This window comes from Protopterus annectens, chromosome 2.part1 (assembly GCF_019279795.1).
Source record: "Protopterus annectens isolate FY-2018-M chromosome 2.part1, PAN1.0, whole genome shotgun sequence".
Lineage (NCBI taxonomy): Eukaryota > Metazoa > Chordata > Ceratodontiformes > Protopteridae > Protopterus > Protopterus annectens.
The window spans coordinates 1,791,205,238-1,791,230,066 of NC_056729.1; the positions used below are offsets into that span (position 1 = coordinate 1,791,205,238).

The 24,829-nt window shown below is 40.9% G+C and overlaps 1 protein-coding gene across 2 annotated transcripts in view; it reads right to left on the minus strand.

Moving 5' to 3' along the window:
• MTOR (mechanistic target of rapamycin kinase) overlaps window positions 1–24,829 on the minus strand; it is a 4,577,509-nt gene that overhangs the window by 3,029,809 nt on the left and 1,522,871 nt on the right. The gene's annotated exons all lie outside the window — the stretch shown is intronic.

The window sequence follows — 24,829 nt, forward strand, 5'->3', positions numbered from 1 at the left end:
ATGAATGATATTCCAGTACATACTTGCCTGGCCTATAGGAAAACCTAGCAGCTAAGGCCTGTTGGAGGGACTGCACATCTATAAGTTTATGGAAGGAAAATATTCTTGACCAATGAAGGAAGATCTTTGTTGATCAAACACTACATTAACCAATTAAGAACATCCAACAAAAGCACTCCTTGATAAGTCCCTTACTTGCAGAACACCATAAAGTCATACCAGGGCAAACAAGAAAGATAAGTATGAAAGCCTAATCTGAAGGCCAAACTTCAAGGATATAAGCCTCTTGGCTGGTTGGCTGTATATAGAACAAAGTGGAACCAAACAGGCCACAGAAATCAGCCTACCAGGGCCAAACCTTGTAAAGATCAAAGGCACTGAATACAAGAGGAATAGACTAGACCAGTAGCTGCACTAGCTGGCAACATGTCAGCTGGCACTGAAAACTCAAATCCTTTCCCAAACAAGAGTTGAAGGAAATTATCAACTTTTCTCTTCTAAAACACTGTGAGAATAAAAGCAAGTCAGTAAGTCTTACCCTAGGGGTGAACCCCAGAAGGATGCAACACTCTGTAAGGTATGAGGTGTTAGAAATGGCCTAGTTTTACCCTCCATAAGGAAACTGGAGAAGAGGGACACATACAAGGAATTAACCTTAAGCAGAAGGTTGGAAGTGGACATGCCTCTCCAAAAGCAGAGAAGACACAGCCACACTGTAGGTATTGAGAGCTGGAACACATGAAGGATGCAAAACCAGAAGGAAGGGAGACTAACCCTGTATGATTTAGTACACCATAAAGACCAAACAGCCTAAAGCAGACAGATATGTATGCCTTTTTAACCAAAGACTAAGGCTCCCAAAAATGAGAGAAGAGCTTTCCAAGAGGAAAGATAAAGCAGTCCCCAAAAGTCCATCCAGCTCTCCATTACAGACCATATACAGGACTGGCTATAGCCGCTGTGCAGAGATGAGATCTAGCAATAGGTGTTCAGTTTCAGAATTCCACATCAAGCCAAGCAAGATGGTTGCAGACACCATATCATCTGGGAGAGGAGCCACTTTCACTTGAGAGAGGAAGGTTTTGCATCAGGTCCTGACTCCATCTGTGGGACGTCAGGAGAAAGAATCCCCACCAGAAGCTAAAGGAACTTACCACTCCTTCCCAAGGGAGACCAGGACAAGCCTAACCAGGAACAGAAACATTCTGCACAACCACAAAAGGGAGAGAGTTATGTCTGCCTATAATGGAGGACAGTGCAATAAAATTCTGTACCTAAAGTCATTGAAGAAAAGAAAAGTGTGAAAGAGATAGAAACAGTAACACCCAAGCAGGGACGCACCTCAAGGTCATTGGCTGACTGAGGTCACCTGGACTACAGCTTAGACTAAGCACCTCATTGGTTCTTTTGAGCTTTTTGTTTCTTAAAAGTTGTCTCAGGTTTCAACTTTCTGTTACCTAAGAAGTTAAGTTGTGAGTGTTTCTGCCATTTCACACTGAGCTAATCGAAGGAAGGACACTGAGCAAACTTGAATCTATAATATATAACATTAAGTATCCTGTTTTTTTGCTTATTTTTTCAAGTTATTTATAGCACTTTGTGTACTGTACATTTTTCTAGCTAGTTTCACTGTCTGTGAGGTATTAACTGGAAATTGTCCACTTTTATTAAGCATCTGTTGGGTTGTTTGTTTCAGATAACTTGTTGCAGTTAAACACTTTCTCTAGAGGCTCCTTAAGCTGTTTAAAACTTTCATTTAAAGGCTCACTGCTGCTTTTCTGCTGTGAGAAACATTTCTGCAGTTTGTTTCCCACTCTCCCTCCCTATTGGTATGGTGTTCTTATAGTTGGTAGCTTTACATTTGCCTGCTCCTAATGTAAATTTGATCTGGGACCCTCCTCACAGTCTAGTGTCATTACCTCATTCTACCCAATACAGGGAGAACATTTGAGAAGGCCAATCAGCTTAGTTTCTGCTACTCCTTTCGCTCTTTCTTAAAAAAAAAAAAAAAAAAAAAAAAAAATTCTAAGCTTGCTTCCTGCCTTTGGGCGGCCACGGTGGTGCAACGGTTAGTGTTGTCACCTCACAGCAAGAGGTTCTCTGGTTCGATCCTCGGCTGGGGTGTCTTCTGTGTGGAGTCTGCATGTCCTCCCTGAGGTCATGTGGGTTTCCTCTGGGTGCTCCGGTTTCCTCCCACATCCCAAAGACATGTTGTAGGCAGATTGGACACTCTAAATTGGCCCTAGGTATGAGTGTGTGTGTGTGCCTTTCTGTGGAAGATTGGGCGCTGGGCTGGCAACTCGACACTGTAAAACTCTACTGCCAATCATGAGCGGACAGGTGATCCTCTGTGGCGACCCCTAACCGGGAAAAGCCGAAAGAAGAAGAAGTTTCCTGCCTTTCCTGTGGGTAGTCTAGTCTGGATATAGATTTGCTGTGTTCTGGACTATTTGCAGGCTTCTAGGCCCCCAAGCCTTTCTGTGTTGGAGGGAAGCCTTCTAGCTTAATTTTGTTTCTTAGAACTAGCCAGTTTTTTGTTTCAGCACTCAAGACTGTTTCTTTGAGCTCAGCACTTGTTCAGAACTTATTGTAAGCACTAAATAAGCTACAAATTACTACAGCACTCAACTTTCCTCACTGTCTAGAGGAAAACAGTTTCTAGTACTTAACAAATAAGCACCTATCCAGGCATGTCTAAAGGGTCAGCTCCCGGTGTTTTCTCCTGTCTACCTGATGAATCTGGGCATCTTGGGGAAATGCAGTAATTGCCTCATGTACACAAACAACCCTCTCCTCCTACCACCCAACACTACAACCTGTGAGAGATGCACTTATATAGCCAAACTAGAAGCAAAGCTCTCTTCACCCAAGACTGGACTAGACAGTCAAAAGGAGAAGGTAAACACTTGCAGCACACCACACTCAACACATAGTCCCTCAAAACCTACACCACCAAAACACACACACAGAAACACAAAACACACACCTACATTCATGGATGCTCTCAGTAAAAACCTGCCCAAGCAACAGGGACCTCCAAAGCAGAAACACAAGCAACCTCCACCCCCCCAACACAACCCAAATGACACATAGCCTACAAACTCAGTGTGCCACTCAACCACAGTCCATAAGGCATAATAACGTACCCAACACTCTAGTCATAGGTGACTCTATAGTCAGGCACACTGATGTTCCACTCACCAGGCTAAACAAGGAGAAAGTTACCGTCAGCTGCCTGTCGGGTGCCAGGATCTGTCACATAACACATGCACTCAGGTCACTCCACAACAAGTACAAATATGACTCTGTCATTGTCCATGCTGGTGTGAATGATCTGAGACGTACCTCCTTGGACAACATGAAAAGGGACATGGAGGAGCTGTCCGATCTTGTAGCCCAGGCAGGTATGACCCTAGCCCCGAGTAGCATCATGCCATCACCAAGAATGATACCACAGTACAAGGACAAAATGATTGACTTCAACAATTGGTTAAGCTTCTGGTGTCATTCTAAGGGGATCCAGTATCTGTCTGCCTGGGATGACATGATCGACAAACCACGATGCTTTGCTAGACATCCACATCCCTCCCCTACCCCCCCCCTCTTTTAGGGAAACCACAGTAAAAAATTTCTCCAAAGCCAACTTCACGCTTCTTAAGACAGAAGTGGCAAACTTCACGACACCCATGCTGATGGACAATAGAGGTATGACTGCTGAATCCTACACAAATGCACTTTATAAGCACTTACACGAGTGCATGGATCATGCAATCCCTAACAGAACCAAGATGCTATCCTCCAAAAAAAAGAAGCCAATCTGGTGGTCCCTTGCCATAAACAAACTCTATAACAGAAGAAAGAAACTGTTGCAAAAAGAGTAAAATCCCATGATTGGAGAAACTCCCTGGTCAGCCTCAGTAAGAAGCTGAGATCCCTCATAAAATCCTCCAAAGCTAGTTATGAAAATAAAATCGCCACTGACTCTAAAGACACCCACAAAGCATTCTATAGCTATGTCAAGAATCTCAACGGCAACACTCAGATCTGCTCTGAGTTACAGCACAATGGCACTAAATATACAGAACCAACTGATATTGCCAACATCCTTGCTGATAGGTTCAGTGCTAACTTCACCCCCCTCTGTCATCCCCTAAACGGCCCATCTCTATACCAGAAGAATGCAAAGTTCCTGTAATCACGGCTGCACAGGTAAACAACAAACTATCCAAAGCCAAGAACACAGCATCCATGGGACCTGACGACATCCCAGGCTGTGTTCTACATGAACTACAGAATGAACTGGCACCCCACCTAAGTACCATGTTCAATCATAGCCTCACCTCAGGCTATGTGCCCACTGAATGGCCCACAGCGACAGTTATCCCACTCCACAAAGGGGGAGCCACCACAGACCCCCATTAGCCTAACGAACCTGGTCTGCAAGGCTATGGAACATATCATCATGGAACTCATAAACAATGACATTGGTAATGTCCAAACTCAGGACTCCACCCAGTTTGGGTTTGTAAAAGGCAGATCATGTCTCCTAAACCTGATAGACTTCTTTGAAGCAGTCACCAAAGCCGTAGATGAGGGTAAGGTGGTTCACACAGCCTATTTAGATCTCGCCAAGGCTTTTGACACCATCCCTCACTTTGGAATTACAGATAAACTCACTAAACTAGGTATAAATCCCTATGTCACAAGATGGGTTGCCAACTGGCTCACTGACAGAACCCACACTGTGAAAGTAGCAGACTCCAAATCCAACTTCAGACCAGTGACAAGTGGAGTACCACAGGGTTCAGTCCTGGGTCCTCTCCTGTTTGGTATCTACTTCTCTGAAGTACAGGCCAACACAGAAGGTCTTTGGCTAACAAAGTTCGCAGATGACTGCAAACTAGGAGCCATAATCAAAACTCCAAAGATGTGGGCATCCTACAAAAGGGCCTCGCCGAGACAGATGCCTGGTGTCAAAGCCATGGCCTCAAGCTCAATGCCAAAAAGTACACTGTCATCCCTTTTGGTAAAAACTCAATACCCATGAACTACCACATAGGCGGTAGTCTACTTAACACTGAAAGTGTGATAAGAGACCTTGGGACACAGGTGGACAGTAGACTCTCCTTTGATAATCACATCGCCAAAGTAGTCAGGAAATCCTTCTACGTGGCACACCTCATCACAAAAGGTTTCTCATCCAGGAAAAAAGAGGTCATTGTTCCCCTCTACTAGTCACTCATTAGACCCATTATAGAGTACAATGCCCCTTTTGGTATGTACCTCACAAGACATCTACAACAACTGGAAAGGCCACAGAAATACCTCACAAAGAGGATTACTGGTCTCAAACAAATGCCCTATGCAGACCGTTTCAAAAAACTGTAGCTTTACTCCATTGCATATCGCCTACTCAGAGGCGATCTCTGCCTAACACACAAAGCTATGTCAAACCCAGAGCTTTTAGACATGCTCCACTTAAAGAAATCCCAATCCCTACGAGATGCATGGTCTAGGGACCTAAGCCTTGTCACCACAATAAACAGAACATGCTGGAGGGATAGATTCCTGTCCCAGAGACTTCCCATACCCTGGAACAAACTACCTATCTATATCAAACAAAGCTCCTCATTAGCGTTCTTCAAGAAAAATCTTGATGATTGGATGGGAGATAGGAAATTCAGCCCGGGGATCACTTCCGTGGCTCTGCTCGACAGTGGCACAGCAAAATAATTTTCTTGGGTGGCGAAAGCCAGGGTACCTTTGGCTAGGCTTATATAGGCCGTAGGGCCAACAGCCTAGTACCTACCTATGAACCTAAATGGGATGGCTCAAAACAGGAGGAGACCTGGAAAGCTACCCTGCTCCACCCAGTGCCCTCAGTTATCCAGAGAACTTTTGGTAGGGTCTAAAAAAAGAAACATTTAGGATAGGCACACATTTAGACCAACAACAGCAAAGACTGTGGCTGAAGGTGGAGGTATTTCTATCTATGTTAGCAGCAAGCATACATACAGGTTGGTTAAAACAAAATGATACCATGGAGCTTATCCATGTTCAAGTTACCATATGTAAGGTCCCTCTCCATATTATGGCTAGCTACAGGTCACTATTTTTGCCTCTAGTCTCTCACAACTCTTATCTAGACCTACTAGAGGTGTACAACACCCAACCAAACACTCTATTCAATGGTGACATTAACTACCCCATTATAAACTTGGAAATGTACACTGCCTCAAACTCACGGGCACAACGCTTCCTGGAATTTATTAACACAAACACTCTGGAACAGATAGTGCATGCTCCAACCAGAAGATCAAACATACTGGGATCTGGTACACAACAACATGGGAGAATGACGCACCTCCCCAACTGTGTCACATTCTCATTAGTAAGGTCGGATCACAAAGCTGTCTCATTTGAAGTGAAAATCAACCCAGAAAATCCAGCTAAACCAGTAAGAGTTAGGAACTATTCAAAGGCAAACTACATCCTATTAAATGACAGCTTGTCAAAATTCAAAGATCTCACAATCCCGAGACCACAGCGACCTATGAAGAATTATTCACAGCATTAAAATTCAGGAAAAGCAACAACCTTAAAGACAAGTATTGTCTTATACAACTAAACAAGAAACTAAGAGGTCTAGTTAAGTCCAACAAGGACAACTATGAGGTCAGGATAGCCTTGCAAGCAAAAGACAATCAGAAAGCCTTCTTCAGCTACATCCAGAACCTTAGAAGTAACAGACAACAGTGTGCCAAACAGGTAGAGAACTGTACCACCTACAGCAATCAGGGTGACATAGCAAATCTAATGGCTGATAAATTCCGCTCAAACATCACCCCTCACCCCCTCCCAACTCCATCAGGTGAAATCCCTCCAACATGCTTCCCCCCTGCTATCAGCAGGGACCAGGTGCTGGTAGCACTAGCTAGAGCCAAGAAATGCCACCCCATGGGTCCCGACAACACCCCTCGTTGCTTCTGAACAGTCTAAAACCTGAACTATCAGGACCATGTGAGGCACTCTAACTACAGTCTTGAAACAGGCTACATTCCAAGAGAATGGAAGAACAAAACAGTCACTCCCCTCCACAACGGCATGCCATCAACCGACCCAGAGAACTACAGACCCATCAGTCTAACAAGCCTAAAATGCAAAGCCATGGAATAAATGATCATGGAAATGATGAAAAAAGGACATTGCCAACCTACAGACATTGGACCTATTCCAACTTCACTTTAAGGGAAGGTAATGCACATCTAACCTGGTAGACTTCTTTGAGAGGGTCACCAAGGCCACGGATGACAGTAGAACAGTGCATACTGTGTATCATGACCTAGCTAAGGCATCTGACATAATACCTCACTCAGGCATTGCTGACAAGCTCTCTTAGACAGCAAACCCTTACATAACTTGCTTGGTTGCCGCTGGCTCACAGACAGGACTCAAGAAGTCAGGATCAGTGAGATCACCTCACCAGGAGACTGGTCACCAGTGGAGTACCCTACCCCAGGGCTTCTTGCTGGGACTGCTCCTGTTTGGTATGTACTTCCATCTAACATTAAAGGCCTCTGGTTCACCAAGTTCTTACATGACTGTAAATTGGGAGCTACTATATTTTCCCCAAGACACAAATATCTTGCAAGTGGGTTTAACACACACAGATGACTCTTGCCAAAGCCATGGCCCAAAACACAATGCCAAAAAAAGTATCATAATGCTCTTTGGAACACTATCAATGTAAGTTAATTACTCCATTGATAAAACGTCCCTAAGAACTGACCCAGTATTAAGGGATATGGGAACACATGCAGACAGCAGTCTGGCCATTGACCAACATGTAGCTAAGATAATAAGAAAATCATTCTATGTTGCCCAGCTTACAGATAAGGGTATGGCATCCAATTTCAAGGAAGTTATAGTACCACTCTACTTGACCCTTATCAGACCTATCATTGAGTACAATGTCCCATTTGGCATGCATCTGACCAGACATTTGCAACAGTTGGAATGCCCACAAAGGTTTCTCACCAGATCCTGTCCTACACATACTGAATACAGAGACACAGCCTTTAGGTAGTCTCTTAAACCTGCCAGACAGGGAATCTTTGCCTGGCTTACAGGGTTTCCCTCAGACCCAGCCCTGATGAGTCCATTGCAAATGCTCAAATCAAACAGCACAAGAAACACTAGATGCAGGGATCTCAACTTCACTTATAAACAGAATGTGCTGGAGAAACAGATGCGTGTCCTAAAAGATCTCTGCACTATGGAATAGGCTCCCTATCCATGTAAAACAGAGTTCATCCATGAGCCTATTCAAACGAAACCTTGACAAGTGGATGGGAAATCACCCCCCAGTCTGGCCCCCATGGCCCTTACAGACAGAGACAATCAATAAGAAAAATATTACCTTAACTTAACTCCTTAACTACCTGCCTACTAACATATCCCCCCCCCCACAAAAAAAATGGTTTGGTGTGAACAGCTAGGCTTGTAAAGGCCCTAGTGGCTGTCAGCCTATTAACAACATATGAACCTATGATACAAGTGATTAACCTTAATGCCAAACACCAGCAGAAACAGGTTGTCTCCAATCTACCAAGTTCATTCCAATACAGACTGGCTCAAGGGGAGGAACACCTATAGATCCTGGCAATTATGCATCCTCCAGGACCATCCTAGGCATAAAGACAAAGACAATCTCAATTGCCACAGAACTTCCTTAACATCAACTTTAACTCAAAAGCCACATGAAATTAGGGATATCACAGCCAGCCTTCTTAAAAAAAAAAAAAAAAAATGGGGAACACGCTCTGAACCCCCCCCCCAACCCCCCCAAAATATAAGCTGGACTGCACCAAAGATTGCACAAGTGCAGGATCAGGGTGCATAGGGAGTTAGGCTGGTCAAGGCTAGCAGGTTCAATTCAAACTTCTCCCACCCATCATCTCCTATCACACATAAATACCTGCAACCATCCCCTTATCAGTCAGAAAGAGGGAACAAGTCCTTGGATCCCTATCAGTTCATCGAAAAATCAGTTCAGCGAATGTCATTTTCAGTGTAATTACATCAAACATGCCATTCATCGAACTATTCATACTGAGATTGTAGTACATTGAGTATCAGGAAATTTGCCAATCTCGGAGTTAGTATATATAATTAGCAGGGGGTGTTGGGGGCACACCCCCCACATGAAGGGAATTAGATGAATACCATTTCCAATGAAATGCCATTCGTTTAAGTAATGGTTTGATGTACTGATATATATATATATATATATATATATATATATATATATATATATATATACACATACATACGCACACACGCACGCGCACACCAGGTCCTTACTGCACTCGCTAAAGCCAAAATTACAGCCTCTGTGGGTCTCAACAACATTCTAAGATGCCTCTTAAGTAGCTTAAAACAGACAATCAGGGCCACTAGAAGCCCTCTTTAACCCCAGCCTCTGGACGGACTTTCCCAGAGGAATGGAGGACTACAACAGTCATCCCTCTGCACAAGGGGACCTGAAATGTTTCTCACTAAAAAAATACGAAGAGTAATACACATGGAGTCTTATGCAGACCGACTAAAGGCCCCATTTCTTTAATCCACCTCACATTTATTGAGAGGTAACATATGTCTGACCTACAAGGCATTCTCTGATCCAGACCTGATGAAAATGTTACAATTTTGCAAGAAAAATGATGAGGGTTACACTTTCCATGGACCTGAACCTTATTTGCAACTCTAACTGAACTTGCCGGCGAGACAGACTCGTATCCCAAAGGCTGCTTCGTCTATGGAATCAACTTCCCATGTTAGTAAAACAAAGCCCATCCCTCACTCTCTTCAAACAGAATTTAGATAACTTGATGGGGAACCATAAATTCACTCATGGGGTACTGCCCATATCCCTCATGGACACAGTCTGTAAAATGACTCAGAGTTCCAAAACCAAAGACTCGCTACCCCAATACTACCTCATCCCATATCTGGGGAATTATTTTATTTATTTTATTTTATATCTGATTACTGGATTGGTCTGACTGGGCAATCAGGTGCCCGTTTTCTGCAGAGACCTACATACAAGACAATCATAAAAAAATATAAAAGCTCCACATACATGATAAAAATGCAAAAGTCAGAGATGAATACAAATTAATACAGCAAATGTTTGCTTGTGTCTTTCGGCTTTTCCCGGTTAGGGGTCGCCACAGTGGAACTCCGGTCCGCTAATGATTGGCAGTAGATTTTTACGTACTGGCTTGCCAGGCCTAACGCACAACCTTCAACGAAGGAACGCCCATTTACGCATATCGCCACACAGAAGACGCGCTGAGAATCGAACAGGCAACGTCAAACTGGGAGGTGACAACGCTAGTGTACAATATATAGAGTGTACAGTAGTAAAGCAAGAATTATAATGTATTTGAGTAAGAAAGGGACAGTAATACTATATACAAACATTTAAAAATACAATTCGTTATGGTAGTTTTTTCTGTGTGTTTGACCTTTGAGTAGTGCCAGAGGAAGATTTATCTGAATGGTGGTAGCAGGGCTATCCATGGTCAGTACAGGTACATTGCCAGATGAAACTGAGGTGCTTTGTTTGTGGATCTTAGCTGGCGAGCAGAACTGTGAAAGTTGAGTAAGCCTGAGAGATCAGGAATCTTATTTGGGTGGTACAGCAAGTAATGAGCCATGATGAGTTGGTTATAGTTTAGTAAGTTGAGGAGTTCTAGCCAACCTAGTTGTTTTAGTGAGTAACAGTGGAGGGAGCAGAAATTACAGTTGGTTGTGAATCTAGCTATTTTATTATAGCACATGGACAATGTGTAGGTGTGTCTTGTTAAGGTTTGTTAATACAGGGGATACAAGCAGCAATGTAGAGAGAAGGTGAGTTCTGGATATAGTAATTTTGGTGCTTTTGGTTAGATAGTTTTTGCAGCGGTATAAGGTTCCAAGTTTTTTATGGACTTTCGATATGGTTTGTGCTACATGTTTGTCAAACTTTAGGTTTGGTCAAGTATTACACTAAGAAGCTTAGCTTGTGATAATGGGAAGATTTGGGTGTTATAGCTTGTGATAGTGGGGAGATTTGGGTGTTACTGGCAGAACTGACAGAGAAAAGAGCAGAAGATTCAGTAGTTTTGGTAGGGTGGAAAAGCATAAGTTGAATCTTTTTGGGGTTAAGGATTAGTTGTGAGTTTTTTTAACCAGTTTTCGATATTGGAGAAAGCCTCTTGGGTTTTAGTCTGGAATGTTTGGAGTGTGGGGGCTGAACAGATCAGTGTAGTATCATCTGCATATTTGACTATTATATCTTGCTGGGTGGCGGTGTGGAGGGTGTTTGTAAAGATATTAATAGTAGGAGTCCAGAATGAATCCCTGTGGTACACCTACTGTTACTGGGAGAAGGGGGGAGAGGGAATTAAGATATAATATGGTCATATCCTGGGTATTACTGGCTAGGGATGTAAAGGCTCATGCCCCATTGGTCTAGTAATCCCCTGTGAACCTATGTTAGGAGGAGGAGGAGGGGAAGTGTGCAGTAGTCTAAGTACTGGTTTATGTCAGACTATAGAGTTGTCGGAAACTTGAACTTCATATGGTGAGACCATATCTTCAACTTTCCGAAACTTCTAATGAAACACTACAACCAAAATCTATGTTTTTGCAGGGGAGCAAGCCCCCACAACCCCTCTATATATATATATATATATATATATATATATATATATATATATATATATATATACATACACACATATACATACTCAGAGATCACACTACACTGGTGAAAAGGGCAAATTCTCCAATCCCTGCTGTACTGCAATCTTCATACAAATGTTTACAGTTTTCAGAAAAATTCAACACATGCTCTCAACCATATTAAGTTCAAAATTCCGAAAATGTTATAATCTAACATAACCCCGGTACTGGCATACAACTATGGTCCCTACAGTTGAAATCCCACATACATTACTTTAAATCCTCCACAAACAAGCACTTGATATCTCACACCTAGGCTGAAGACCTTGGTGCAGACTCGCCTGCTACCAAAGACAACACGTCCAATCTGGAATGAGAGGAACATCTTAGGAGGAAAAGCCTTGGAGCACAGTACTCCTGACCCATAATCCAATGACTACACTACAAGGACATCTGACCAATAAAATTACAAGGAGGAGGCAACAGCAGAAACAAACCATGGAAACATCTCTGACCATGAAACCTAGGACTGTACGTCTTCCAGCCCTTGAGCCCCCCTCACCACAATAGAGATGGAGTACCAGATAAAAAACGCACATGCACTAGCAGGATATGATCCTCACCACATCTAGAAGGCATAGGCCCCAGCCAATCTTTTCAAGAGCCTTGGAGAACATGACTTGCTTAAATTCAGAGAAATTCATCTACAGAACATCCAAAAACACATGTAAACATGTGGACACACAGCACATTACCACTAAGAATCCAAATTGTGCAAGCAGAGAAAAAAGAAATGATAGGTAAGGGGAAAAAATTAATTGCATCACGGCATATATCATCACCGTATCAGGTCCATCCCCAAATATGGAATCTTTCAGAAAGGTCTGAAGGCTGGCTGGAGGAGAAAAACAACAAATCATAGAACTTATTAAGGAGATTCTCCTATGATAGATGCAATACATACATTTTTACCATATCAGTAATCCACAATGGAACCTTCTGTGATAGGTCCCTTGTTAAGTACTTCCTCTCCACCAATAAAATTTGGCACTTTTTTAGCAAAATCATGAACTCATGGGTGTCAATTTATCTGTACAGACACACGCTCCAACAAGACATGTTGGCAACATAACTGTGCACCTCCCCCGAGCATGCCACTCTGCCCGCATGTCCCCAGTGAGGAACTTCTTATAAAACAAGAATTAACAGCAATGACTTTAAACTAGAAGAGTAAACACATAAAAATAATATATACACTTCTCTGACTTAAAGGAAGTGTGACAAGAGCAGCTGCAGGAAGATCACTTACAAGTAAGGGGGTCGGAGGGTGTTCCTGACACAAGAAGGAGATGCATCTCTCACAGCTCGATTAATCAGATAAGAAAATATCTGTAATAAATAACATTATGAACCCTCCTTGATAGGTCCTTTGTTGTATTTAGTCCCAAGTGGCAACTATAACAGTTAAAGTAGATGAAGGATCCTACAAACAGACCTAAGAGGTCTAAATTAATGACTTATTGAAAGATTATAATGCTTTGAAAAAGTGTAATGATGACCCAGCCATGACACATATATTTCTGACGGTGTTCAGACAAGCTCTTGAACCAATCACTCACCTGGAAGCTTGGTCAGTGAGATCAGTATTTGTCAATTGCTGGGCAGTTGAGCAATTTTAAAATATAAAGCAGCTACCAGCCCACAGGGAAACTTTTGGCTGGTGAATACAAACCGTTTCCTCCCTGGTAGAAAGGAAATGTACAAACAGTACTACCTCTTAAACTCGTGCAGTCATTACAGGAAAGACCTGAGCTGATGATGCCTTTCCTGGTTTGTTACAGTTTCTTCCAAAGGAAATAAAACAATAAACTAGGCAGACTGTTACAAGAAATGTTTGTAATAATCACTGGGAAGAAATGTTGGGTCCCATGGAGCACCCTATCGTTGTATAGGACCAAATGCCAGTCATATACTTATATGAGGGACTGCAGCTAGGAGATGCGCCTCTTAGAGGTAATGTCCACCAGGAAAAGGGTTTCCCTGTCAAGCATGAGGTTTACATCTCAAAGAATGGAGGGGTTCATCAAAGAGAGATGAACATGTACAACCAGTTGGTGTTGGGCCAAAGTAATGAACTGTAAAAGATCATGACTCAAAATCAGAGGACACATTTTCTTTTCTTTCTCTTATTTACAGCAAATAAGCAAAACAAACCACTGGATTTCCTTTTCATCAATGAAGCAATAACCAATAAAACAACAACATTGACAGGTACAGTGTTGGTTTTACATAGAATTTAACAGAAATATCTAGAGACAATAAAGTACAACATACAATAGGCACGTTAGTGAAAAGGAGAAAGTTATTACAAAATAGTAAAGTCATATATATATATATATATATATATATATATATATATATATATTTTTTTTTTTTGAAGGCAGGGGTCCATCTTTAGTTGATCATTCGAGTATACTTTAATACGTGTACATATGTTGTTGTGTCTTTCGGCTTTTCCCGGTTAGGGGTTGCCACAGCGGAACTCCGGTCCGCTAATGATTGGCAGTAGATTTTTACATGCCGAGTTGCTGGCCCTGACGCACAACCTTCAACGAAGGTACGCCCATTCACGCATGTCTCCACACAGAAGACGGTCTAGCTGAGAATTGAACAGGACAACGTCTTACTGTGATGCGACAACGCTACCGCAGCACCACCACCGCAGTATGTAATACGTGTACATATGTATACCCTTACAAAAAAAAAAAAAAAAAAAAAAAAGAAATTATCAAATTATACTCTTATTGTAGGTAGCTGATAGGTGGTGTTAACAAGTGGGTGTGTGGTATATATGGAGAATATATATATGTATATATATATATATATATATATATATATATACACACACACACACACACACACACACACACACACACAGACATTCAGAAATCTATATACATATGAAAAATCTCCAAACTCTTACTCACCTTCCCATTTTTACTCATCAAACTCTCAAGCATCCTCAACAGTTCTACCCCACTATCATAATGCATATGCATGTCTGCCACTCTGCTTAATCACCTTCTTTTTTAACTCCTCTAACTTCCCATCATCCTCATGGTTTCCACCCTGCTATCACTGTATACACATCTGTTTTACCTTTCTTTTGGTCACCTTCCTTCTTTACTCATTGAACGTTCCATCTTCTACACAGTTTTAAACATCATTTTAAATGGATGTTTTGCAAGTCTGTACAGAGATCTAGCTATTCTATAGGCTTTATATTCTATTTTATGACTGGTCTTTATGTTGCTTATTAACCAGGAATACTTTTCTACTACATTCTGTATTAATATTACATTATATGTCATTGCATTTTAAGATGTTAACTGTGAATTCCCTCAAATGGCCTGTGTCTGCAAATGGTCACTCTTGATTAATGCACTACTCCAGTAAACAAATATAAATAAAACTGCAAACTGTGAAAACGTAACTCAGGAAATTAAATCCATGTCACAGCATAGTACAGTACCCTAGTACAGCAAGTTAAAAACAGCTTTTGAATGGAGATCACGGTACAGCAAGGATCTGCATATTTACCCTTTTCCTTACTGTAGAGTGATCTCAGAGTTGATATATATATATATATATATATATATATAACATTTATGGGGGGGGGGGATCTTCATTTTTTTCGAGTTTCTGAAAAGTCGATCATCTGACACAGACCCTAATGAGGAAATGGTTAAACTATATATATATATATATATATATATATATATATATACACACACACACACACACACACACACACACACGCACATATTTATATATATTTACATATTTAAATATATACACAAATACACACACAGACACACACACAAAAATGCACATATACATGTAGATATACACACACACACACACACACACACACACACACACACACACACACACACACACACACACACACACACACACACACACACACACACAAAAGAAAGTATCACAAAGACATGAGCAATAAAGTAGGGAAAAAGAAGTAAAAGAATGGTAACTGGAATGTTATTAAGGCAGAGGAAAAAGGTTGAAATTGTCAATTCTGGTGGTGTAATCGTAGCCGAGTGGTTAAGGCGATGGCCTAGAAATCCATTGGGGTTTCCCTGCACAGGTTTGAATCCTCTCGATTATGGTGAATTGTAGAGTTGAGGAAGACAGAGGAGTAAATTAGTAAGGGGTTCCCAATATATTAGTAGAGGAATAACATGGTAATGGTTGACAGGAAGAGTATTTGCCAGGAAGTATAATGGAACAGCACTGGTTCAGTTCTAGTGATCCACAAAGTGTGATTCTGCTGGGGAGTTTATCAAGGTTAAGTTGTATATCTTAATAAGTAGATGCTGTGGGTATGGTATTCTGGGTAGCAAGGGCTATAAACAAGGAGACTTATTGTAGACTAATATGTATGTATACCTTTAAGAAGCTTTTCTAGGTGCTTGCACATGTGTATACATACTGAGCATGTGCAAGCCTGAGTGCTATTTTGTATTAAGCAGTTGAACTCAGTTTGTTTATATTTTATACTGCCGCTATCCATCCTGATTGTGTTTCTATGTAATAAAGCATATAAACAAACTATCCTGCCTGTTCGTCTTCCCTTATAAAACAAGGCGAGCGATACCTATGACTAGTTGTAAGGAAATAGCTGCAACAATACAAGTGCCTGGATTGGGGAGTAAACAGTAGGTGACCAATGAGGGAGAATCAAAGTCAAGAACATAAAACCATTCATTTAGATTTAGAATAAGTCAAGAATGAAAGTATTTTTCTTTACAGGCAATAGGTAGATAACTAGCATCAGCCAACAAACAAGGGAAGTTCCCATTAAGGGTGGTTGAACCTCTAAGTGGCAAATCGTGTTAAGGGAAGTTGAATAACATTTTGTAATTAGTTTGAGTGAATGTTAAAAGGAAGACAGACGTAATGGCTCCTTTCCTGGTGGTATGGCAGGCTTCTCTAATGAGGAAATGGTTAAACTTGACAGCAGCAACTGAGCACAGCTAATATTTATTTTCTGAAGTTGTCAATATGGTTTCTGAAAGTTAGGGATGAATCCAGTGTTATGCCAAGGAATTTGAAGGTATTAACAGATGCTAACAGGTTACAAATGAGGAATACATGCATGGGACTAGTCAGAGTTCAAAATAACACTGCACTGGTTTTGTCAAGATTCAATTTCTTTTGTCTGCCATGCTGCAAGTGTTGAGAGTTAGGGGAGTCATTATGGAGTTTAATCTTTAGAACGTGGGAAGAGATGTGATCAAGTACTAACTGTATTTTTTTTGCCCTCAAGCCTGCTGGCCATCAAGCCTCCCTTCACGTGATTCAGCTTAATTTCCTTCTGCAATAGACATGTACACAATAGAGTACAGTAGGGGTCGAGTTGTCCAGAGAAGCCCAACATTTGAGGATGTGTGTCTCCTTCACACCTTGCAGGGTGTGAAAAACAGTGATGTTTCTACTCAACTCCCATCTCCACCCCTTCTGGTGAAGTGATCACCTATATCACTGCAAGGGCTACCGATACCCTACGTTTCCGCATGTACACTCCTTTGCATGAACAGACAAAGACCACAGCCTATGTTCCTCCCATGACCAGCTTCTGTTATCCATACTTTCAGACTTCCACACTTAGCACTAGAGTAGTAAATAAAAAGCTGTTCCAGAAACCAGCAAACCTTCCCCAAGGATGAGCAAGCTTTAACCACTAATTTCCCTCATTTCCTCTCCAGTTCATGCAGTGCCCAATATGCTAGCAGAAAATGGGTTATCTAGATCACTGTCAGGGTTCTAACTTTACAGTACACATATGGGTGCTAGTACGAATTCTATTATTGGTGGTGTAAGTGATAATCTCTCAATCTGTGAAGTTTAGTCCTTTCTTTAATAGGGTGTGAAGCAGGGACTCCAGAACAGACCCATGAGGGACACTACTACTTAATTTGGCAGAGATGGGCAAACTACGGCAGAGTGATTTATAAGGTAACTGCCAAGTCAGTTGATATTATTAGGTCCAATATTACAAACTTGGGTTTGTTTAACAGAATGTGTTAAGAAGAGAAAGTGTCAGAATAATTTGCTCAGATTGCCTAATATAGCCTTACTAACAGCACCCTTCCCTACATTAATGAATATTTTGTGTGTAAAGGATAGCATGTTGTTAAAAGGCTCACTGTTAATGGGCTGGGTGACAGAGACAAAAATATCTGCTCAAGTCTAGGAACATGGCTCTGGTAGAGAGCCTTTCAAAGTTTTTTTTTTGTTTCAATCAAGAAACAGCTCTATTAAATTATCACATACAACACAGGCAATCTTACATTTACATAAATGAAAATAAACCATACTTTATATAAATTAAAGTAAACCATACCAATACAGTTTTAGCTGCAGACATACATTACAAACCATGCTAACACAACTGCAGCTGCAAACATTACACATCACTCATAATATATCCAGTCATTGTCAGATATTACATTGCTCATTCAAATCCTGTCTTCTCTTAAACTTCATTCCTCCACTGCATATATTCATCCCGCAATTCCCATTTCATCCTAGGTAATTTGCTCCTACCCTTCTATAAAGATACCAATTCCAGTTGTTTCATCTCTGTTACTACCTTCGCTACTTACAGAAAAGTTGGTTTAGACTTCGATTTCCATTTTCTAGTAATTAATTGCTTTTTTGACAGCCAACATAATTAGACTTGGCAAGGCCTTACTATATCTAGGCAATTCCAGTTCTGTATCATAGCTCAAAAAATCACTTCCTTAGTTACACCAATTTGCTCACTCAGTAAAACTCTGACAGAGCAGTCTGCAAAGTAATTTTTGAAGTCTGCCTACTCATTATACTCCCAGAAAATATATTCCCAATTACCTCTTTCTTCCCCATCACACCTCCAACATTTGCCATCTACCTTAGGAAAAAGAGTCTTTGGTGTCTACTTGGGGTATAAAGTACCAATGTAAACACTTCCAAGCAAATACCCAAATCTTCTAGACTTTGTTGCATATTTGGGAGACATACATTTATTTATTTTATTTTACATTTGTTGACTGGATACATGTCCATTTTCAGCGGAGGCCCGGGGAGAAAAGCTCCAAAGGAAGCAACACAAGCAAATTTAACATAATACATTTTAAACACAATTTCCAGCCTCTGTTGAGGAGTCTAAGTTATACAATCTAATGTGCTTCTCGTCTGGCTTACCAATTACAACACAATAGATTTAAATTAACAAAATAATACTGGTACACCTGTGACAGCAAATATTTAGTCAGGTTTGGAGCAAGGACATAGCCACTGAGTTATGAAATACTGCTTGAGAGTTTTCTTAAATTGAGATAGGGTAGTGTCTAGTGTAATGTCAGCAGGTAGCGAATTCCAAGTTTTGCCTACAGAGTTGGCAAACATGGAGTCACTGGATGAATTGTTGGATTGATGGTTTGTACTACCAGTCTATTACATGAGCGAAGTGGTCTGAGGTTGGCGTGGGGATAGATGATGTTTTTCAAAGCAGGTGTATTTTCAGGTTGGTTAAGTACTTTGTGAGCCACAATAAGTTAGTTATAATTACTCTGCTTGGTTAGCTCTAGCCATCCAAGATTTTTTAGGTTTATGAAGTGATGTGTTCTATAAGGCAAATCAGTGGCAAATCTAGCTATGTTACTGCAGCAGCCAGAGAATCTGTTAATTTCAGTTTTATTTAAGTTGGCAAGTAAAGGGGAAGCATAGAAGAGGGTGGAGAGCAGATGGGAGCAGGCAATGGCAGTCCTAGTACGTGGGGTTAGGAATGGTTTTATCCTATATAGTGAACCCAGTTTTTTATTAATGGATTTGATAGTTTTGTTAACGTGAGCATCACATTTGAGATTGTTGTCTACAATAACCCCAAGTAGTTTTGTGTGAGCATCTGGGGAGAATATGGTACTATTGTTAGACTTAATGGAGAAAGATAACACCGGGGATATTTGGGTGGGGAGAAAAGTAGTAGCTTTGGTTTGTTGGGATTTAGAATCAGACAGTGGTCAGCATGCCAATTTTCAACTAAGTTAAAAGTACACTGAGTAATTAACTGCAGCTCGGTCTGGGAGGTACCAGTGCAGATCAACATGGCGTCGTCTGCATAGTGAATGCAGTTAGCATTTGGGATGACAGTGTAGAGGTCATTAATAAAAATGGAAAACAGCAGTGTTCCCAGAATAGACCCCTGGGGGATACCTAGGGTGTTGGGTAGGAGGTTGGATAGCTTGTTCTGCCATAGTACGGCTTGTTGTCTATTGTGGAGATAGGATTGAAACCACTGAAGGGAGTGATAACCTAGAGACATTTTTGTCAGGGTGTGGATGAGTAGATGGTGGTTAACCATTTCAAAAGCCTTAGAAAGATCCAAAAAAAGGGTTGAGGATAGTTTGTTATTATTCCTGTTATGGTTTATGGCATTACAGAAGGTGAGGAGGGCTGTGGTGGTACTATGATGGGGCCTAAAGCCATACTGAGATTTAGCCAGTAGATTGTTCTGGGTTAGGAAGTACAGAAGTTGTTTGTGGGCGCACTTTTCCATGATTTCTGCCAGTGGTGACAAGATGGCTGTGGGTCTATAGTCAGATAATTCAGTAGAGCTACCACCTTTATGGAGAGGTATGACAAGATATTTTCCAGATAGAGGGGACTTTGGCTTCTGATACGGACCGATTAATTAGAATGGAGATGGGGAATGCTATGGAATCTGAGGCTTTTTGTAAATTTTCAGCAGGGGGAAGGGTCAGCGGCTAGGGTGGTAGGTTTTAGTTTTTTGATTAGAGTACGATTGAAAGATGTAGAGATTGGTTGGAAGCTAAACGAGGACAGGGTACTGGGAATGGTATCCTGTGTGTTAGTGGAGTTCAAGGGTAACTAGCTAGCTAGGGTTTGGATAGTCTCCGTAAAGAAACTATTAAAGGTGTTAGCAACATCCTCTGGTAGTTTATCAGTAGAGGCTGAGGGAGGTGGAGTGGTGGTTTGACTTGGGTGTAGTAGTTTGTTTATGCCTGCCCAGAATTTTTGAGGATTATTTTGGTTTCCTTGCTGGAGATGGAAGTAATAGTTTTTTTTTACCTAGTAAGATGGATCTTTTAGTCTCACTTCTTATTTGCCGAAATTTAATTTGATCTAGAGGGGCTTTGTGGCACGCCAGGTAGCCCGTGCCCTATTCTGACTATAATTTTGGATTTGGTTTCTTTAGATAGCCATGGGGCAATTTTTGTTTTGATCCTAGTGGAGCGAGCAGGAGCATGAGCATCAAGGATGGAGGGGAATTTATTGTTAAAGTAAGCAACCACTTCGCCTACGGGCAAGTGTTTTAGGGCACACCAATTACATGATTTGAGTTCGTCCTGAAACTTGCTAGGATTAAAGCTCTTACTATTTCTTACTGTACTATAGGTGGGCTGATGGGAGTTATAGGTTTTGTGTTTACAAATAAAGGTGAGAAAGTGATCACTGAGGTCATCAAGGATGGTCCCTGATGTATACATTTGTGGGTGGCTGTTGATTAGTATCCAGTCTAGTACACTTTCTTTTTGGTTAAGTTTACCTAATCTGGTGGGGGTGGATATGACCTGTGTGAACCCATATAGGTTTACAAGGGTGGTAGGAGACTGAGAGGAGCAGGTGTTCCAGTCAATGGTAAAATCTCTGCGTACTATGGTTTCTTGTAGGTAGTTATCAGATAATCAGTGGAGGATGTCTTCTAGTGTGTTAGTATTATTCTCTGGGAGAATGTACAAGCAGACAATACTTATGCATTTGTTTTATATACATATCTCCCCATTGTTTCTTTGTGAATAGCTTATCCACTCTCTCTTCCCAATCCTTTCTAACCTCCTCTGATTGATTCTTACAGTTATCATGCAATACTTTATATGCTCTACTAATTATTCCTTTCTTAACAGCAACTTCTGTTCTAGAGTCTACTAAAATCTCTACCAGTGCTAAACTAATGTCTTTCAGCTTTTCCAGGTTAGGGGTCACCACAGCGGAACTCTGGTCCACTAATGGCTGGCAGTGGATTTTATACGGTGCCGAGTTGACAGCCCAACGCCCAGCCTACAAAGAAGGCACACCCATTCACACACGCACCTACCTGCATGTCTTTAAATGTCACTTGACTGTGGGGAGGACATGCAGACTCCACATAGAAGGTGCTCCAGCCGAGAATGAAATGGGAGAACCTCTGGCTGTGAGGTGACAACGCTAACTGCTGCACCACCACACCCCCCATTTGCTTCTCTTTGCCTATACTCTGAAATCAATCCTTGATAAGGAAGGGATAGACAATCTCTAAACTACAGTCCAAATAAGTTATTGGCGTCTTCCCATTCTATTACCTTTCCATTTCTAGTTATTTGCTCCCAGAACATTGGTTCCTTTGCCAGTTTTCTCCAAAGAATTTCAACCCCCCTCTTGCCTATTGTCTTTTATCCCTAGTTGCAGTCATCCCTAATGGCAGAATCTCCTTTCTCCATTCCCATGTTGGCTTAGTTCTTATAATATTTTCTGCTACTTTATGAATATAATATTCTGTACGATTATTGTTATTCTCCTTAAAGGTCTGTATCCAAAATCCCAGTCTCTCCTTGTTTCTTGAGCTTCCCCCATTTCATCTTTATCCCTTTCCTCTTTGAATTACAGTTTTCTGCTTGTGCTATGTATAGCAGCCTTAACTGTGTTGCTGTGGAATATCCCATTCAAACTGGGTAATCCCAATCCGCCTTGTTCTATTGGAAGAATACTGTTATCCCACTTGACTCTTGTCATGTTCAACACCAAGATAAAATCCGTCAGCTCTTTCTTAATTGCTATCCACAACTTCTCCCCTGGATGATAAAAATATGCCTGACCAGTGTACGCTAATGGGACTAAAAACATTTTAACTGCTTGTGTCTTACTAACCATTAACAAAGCTTCAATTTTCTCTGTTTTTGTACTATCTTTTGTTTAGTCTCTTTCTACATATCCTTAGTTGCCACACCGGAATCATTTCTAATACATACTCCCAGATTCTTTACTTTATCATGTCCCCATAAATATGGAGTGGGTACATAATTCACTGTTATTGCCTTTGTTTTAGCTTCACTAATTTTGTATCCTGAAAAGATTTGAAACTGTCTTGATTTGTTCCACAACACTGTAATGTCCCTTTTTGGTTTTGTCAGGTATAAAATAGTGTCATCTTCAAATAGAGTCAGCTTTTCTTGACTACCATACCAATTATATCCTTGAATTTTTGAGTCCATTATTTTCTTTGCCATTGGTTCTAAATATAATGCAAATAACAAAGGGGAGAGAGGGCACCCCTGGAAGGTACCTCTGCTCAAACAGAAATTATGAGAAAGAACCCATCCACTTTAATTTTCACCTTCGATCCCTCATATGTCATCCTAATCAACCTTACAACTTTATCAGGGAATGGAAATGCTTCCATTGCTCTGTTCATAAAGTCCCAGCTTACTGTGTCGAATGCTTTCTCTAGTATTTCTTACATTCTGCTTTCCTCTAGATCATCAGTGTTTTGTTAATGTTGTCAAATGTTTGCCTCTTCTCAAAAAACAAAACACACTGATCCATGTCTATCAATTTTGGCATTTGTTTTGCCAATATAGACAAACACTTGATAATCATGGTATTGAAATAGGCCTGTATGAAGCTGGATATGAAAGATCACTCTCTTTAAGTACTACAATTACACTGCTTTCTTCCAGGATGTTGGTACTTCTCCTCCTCTTAAAATGCTGTTAAACAAAACCTTCCGGATCTTTATCAGTTTTTTTCCCTCCTAGCTTCCAAACTTCCACAGGAATACAATATATTTCTGGAGACTTTCCTGTAGATTGGTTATACATCACCATTTTTATTTCATTTCCTCCTATCATAACAGTTACTAATTGAACCTCCTCTACCTCTAGCCTTGGCATATTTTATTCTCAAGTTTCTAAGGTTCTGTCTGAAATCAAGTTACAAGGAGCAAGAAGATTACATCCACTCATATGGAGCTGTATGGCAACAACTTTTTTACATGTGTGCCTGAGGCAGGAATAATGGGGCAAAGATTGGACAGAGTGACCCCTGATGATGATTTTCCAGTGGGTATGGTGACAGAAATTTTTTTGAGTTCTGGAAAGTTATCAAAATAGAAACAAAGGATTAGATTTTAGTAGGGAGGTAGAAACAAAGGATTAGATGGAAGCAGAGAGGTAACTAAGGGATTTATTTGTGTGTGCGCGCATATATATATATATATATATATATATATATATATATATATATATATATAAAATGTGTGTGTGTGTTGGGTGGGGTGAAAAGTAAGGATAATACTTTTCTTATTGATGGCCAATGGACATGGGGACCAGACCGAGGCTAAATTTATGATTTCCTATCCAAATGCCAAAGTTTCATTTGAATACCTGCTTTACATGGATGGTGAGGCTATTCCATAGCATGGGGATTCTTTCAGACACATCTGTTTCTCCAGCGCTTTCTGTTTATGTCAGAAGTGAAGTTCAGATCCCTGGATTTAGTGCTTTTGATGCCATTTGTTTTTCACATGTGCAACAGGGCTAGATCTAAAGAAGCCCTGTAAGGCAGGCAAAGATCCCCTCTCAGCAGCCTGTAGAAGACTTAATACAGAGACAGAGTCTTTAGGCAATCAGTGTAGGCCAGGATATTTATGCCCTAAATTCTCCTGGTGAGAAACCCTTGTGGGCTTTCCAACTGTAGCAAATGTTCTAGGTGCATGCCAAAGGGACATTGTACTCAATGATGGGTCTAATAAGGGCCAAATAGAGTGGTACTACAATTTCCTTGGACCTGAATGCCATAACCTTTACCTATACGTTAACAGGAAATAAATTCTCCTCACCACTACTAAAGACACCAAGGGCAGACAAATGAACAAAGAAAAAAGACCTTAGGTATCGTCCACAGCTTCAGGCTTCAGACTGTTAAGTCACAATTTATTAATCACTTAAAAAGTGAAGTTGACAGGATGTAAACTTCA